This window comes from Olea europaea, chromosome 14 (assembly GCF_002742605.1).
Source record: "Olea europaea var. sylvestris chromosome 14, O_europaea_v1, whole genome shotgun sequence".
Taxonomy (NCBI): domain Eukaryota; kingdom Viridiplantae; phylum Streptophyta; class Magnoliopsida; order Lamiales; family Oleaceae; genus Olea; species Olea europaea.
This window is the reverse complement of record NC_036250.1, coordinates 702080-705729: the sequence shown is the minus strand read 5'-3', so window position 1 is coordinate 705729 and position 3650 is coordinate 702080.

The following is a 3650-nucleotide window of genomic DNA, read 5'->3' as shown; positions in this document are numbered from 1 at the left end:
ACCCGAAACCAATTTATCCGATTCTGTTGGTTTTTAAATGTTTTATATAAGGGAAAAAAATCAGAAATACCCTACATATAAATAAAATTTCATTTTCTACTACTGTACTAAAATAAATGTTGGGATTACTATATTACTAAAATAAATTCCCACTTTTACTATAATCCAAACTTTCCCTATTTTAACCCGTAATTAAAACCACAATTAGATACAGAATAGAAAACGGAATTAATTAATTGAGAATGCTGAAATCCTGGGAATTCAAATTCAAACCATTAAAATGCTACTGTAACAAGAGCAAGAATGGTGGAAGTGACGAATCTAAACTTGTATCTCAGTTAAATTCTCCGCTGGTATAGTTTCATCGACTGATAAATTTTTATTGCTTACTTTTGTAGATTGATTATCATATGAAGTCAATTGAACAATCAAATTATGTAACGGGTAATATTACATTGTATTGTCCTTCTTCTGTGTAATCTTACCAAATATGTTCCGTCTTTTGATTTGACTTCATAATTTGTTTGATTCAAATGAATGGGATTTCAGAAAATTACATAATTTTTTTCACACATTCCAGATTATGAATGATACACATATTAATTTAATCACATTACGCTTATCATAATTTAGTTCTTTCCACTTTTTTCTTTTTTACAGATGTGAAATTCATGAACGTTTTCATAACGTGCAATGCGATGACGTTTGTTATTCTATTACCAATTGGATGCAAATAGGGATCTAGTTGACATGATAACCGCTGAGATGCAAGTCGATAAAATGAGGTCTTGCTTGAAGATAGATTATGATGTAGGTGAAAACATGGCTACCCCTAAGTATCACAAATGACAATCCACTAATGTTCTATATGGAGCTAAAGAAGTGTAATGCTAGTGATATATTGAACCAAAATGTATATGAATTCGATGAAGTACAGTGTCCAAGTTTAGCAGTTTGTCCTCAAATGGAACCGGTTGAAGAAGACTTAGGGAAGAATAGCGTTGAGATTATGAAACCTAGTGTTGAAGTTGTTGCTGAAAATAAGATATTTAGGGACAAGAAGTTGATGAAGAGTGTTGTTGCATTATATGCTATTTGAAAGAACTTCCAATTCGAGGTGTAGAAGCCCAACAAACGTTAGTACATTTTGATTTGTGGAACTCTAGTGGACGCATAGTTTTCTTACAAATGCTTTATCTCCTGCTGTTGACACATATTTAGTACAGTATAGAATGTGGGTTCGTGAATATGATAAGTTTGATGTTCCCTATTCATGTAACTTGTTGCCAATATCTCCCAAGTCGTTTGATTATGTTTATAGAATCGTTTGGAATAAAATTCAAGTTAAGTTTGCTTGGGAATGCAACGGATGTCAGCTCTATCAGTAATTCCATGTACAACAGTAAGCTCTGTCAGGAAAGCCATGGATTTTGGCAATGTTGATAGGTTATTTACAATACAGCATTAGCTTAACTATAGATGAACAAAGTCACTAGACAAAATATTGATTCTAGAGATATGTATAAAATATAATTGGATGATTATTAGTGTTTATTATTTAGCTTTGCTAATTTTGAAATGTAAATGTGCATATTATGAACAGATGACATTGCTTTGTCAATATAAAACATTTCATAGTTAGGAACGTTTAGCTTTTTGGGTAGGTATAATTATCAACTGTAGATTAATTTATTAAAGACAGCAACTCAATGTCTGATGTGTATTAGAAAAGAAGTCTACAGTTAACAAAACATTGTTGAGCCATGTGAAATGAATGTCATAGATTGGAGATGAATGTAGAAAGATAGATTAAAAGTGATAGATCATGTGGCTTTCTTGTAAATGAAATAAGAAAATAGAACATATCTATTGTCGTAAAGATGGAAATGGAATTGGACTTCGGTTTCTTGAGATGGAATTTGGTGGGGTTTGAAATCTCTAAAATATTGAAGAAGGTAGCAATGAGGTTTTTGGTTAATCTTTGTAAAAATACTGAAGGCATTGTTGGAGTGATTACAGTTTATATCATGATATGTAAGGCATGTTAAGAGGCATGATTACAACATGTATAATGATTAGAACCATGCTGCTGTGCCAGGGAGGGTTTTGACACCCTCCCTGACCTATTCTCACATTTGGGGGTCGGTGGGGCCTCTTCTTGCATTTTAAATTCACCTCGGGTTCCACCTGACCCCACACCCATGTGAGTATCTGTCAAAAGGGTGGGCAAAAAAACCCTGGCACAGCAGCATATTTCTAATGGTTAATATTGAAGAGTAGAGCAATTTCTGGGATTCAGATTTTAATAAATAAAATTAAGTATTTCTGGAATAAAATTTGATGAAAAGTAAAATTGGAATATGTTTCTTAAACATTCGCCATAGCGTATTGAACAAAAGAATCGTATAAAAATTAACTGCAAAATGGCACGTCCAGAATTTCCAACCATAGACACCAGATTTGACTGAAAAAACTATCACTCAGCAACAAGATTCCATTTTCATTGCACTAATTTGAAAAATGTTGTTGCATGAAAGTGACATAGTAAAAGGCTTGACATAAACTACTGAACATAATAACATTCAAAATGTAAACCAAATCTGCCAGACATTTTTTTGTTCTCTTAAACTCCTTGAAGTCCTCTCTATTGTATTATTAAATCGAAACTCTTGTCTATGGTTTATCTCCCAACCAAGAAAAAAAATGTGTTATTGTTCGTGTGAAACCCGCAAGCGTACAGGATTGTTGACAAGTAATAATAAGTGAGTTAAGAGTTTATCGTCCCACGAGGAATAAGGTTTAATGTCTAGTTCGATAGTTTTTATCAAATTCGCTATTATCGTAACACAAAAGAGAGTTTAATATTTTTCAATACTAATCCTAATCTAAGAAAGCGATTAAAATGTAGTAAACTGATATGTGAATGAGTGTATTGGAATCTCAAATCCCCCTATTGCCATTTATTCCAATTCTTAATTCGTAATTTAGATAATTTCACGCATTCAAGATAATCGATAATCCACTTTTGTTCAATATTCTTTTCCAAGATTTATCACACTCGATTGCACATGCCATAGAGATTATTCCTAATACCTATTGCCCATGTGTTGATTTTACCGTGTTCTAAACTTATTGTGAGTATTACTACACTACAATAAGTAACTTACTATCTAATTTGTGATCAAGCAATTAAATAGTTCAATGAGAATGTAAAACCAATCAAGAAAGACAATAATTAAACTAAATTACTTGTCTTGAATTAGAAATAAATAAGCATTAGGGTTCATCTCATCCAATACACAAAAAAGAATTAGCCTAACATGCTGTTAAAATTAATGAACAAATAAAAGTGGAAGGACATCACCAAAAATTTCGACGGTACATAATTAATTTTTATGTCAATGATTTTGTCGTCGATTTCCTCTTCAATGTTTTCTGCATGTGTCGTCTTTCTTCCAGCAATTACTTGTCTCCAATTCTCCTTTTCTCGGCTTCTGTTCGTGTAATTCTATAATATTGGTTGCCAATAATTGATTCCTCTAGCAGCCTGACAATTCCTCCCCTTTTGTTGTGCGTTCGTTGCCTCTAATGTGTACAGATATATAATATATTCAGCAACCGGCCAGCTTCTGTAAATTTCCAATCGATTC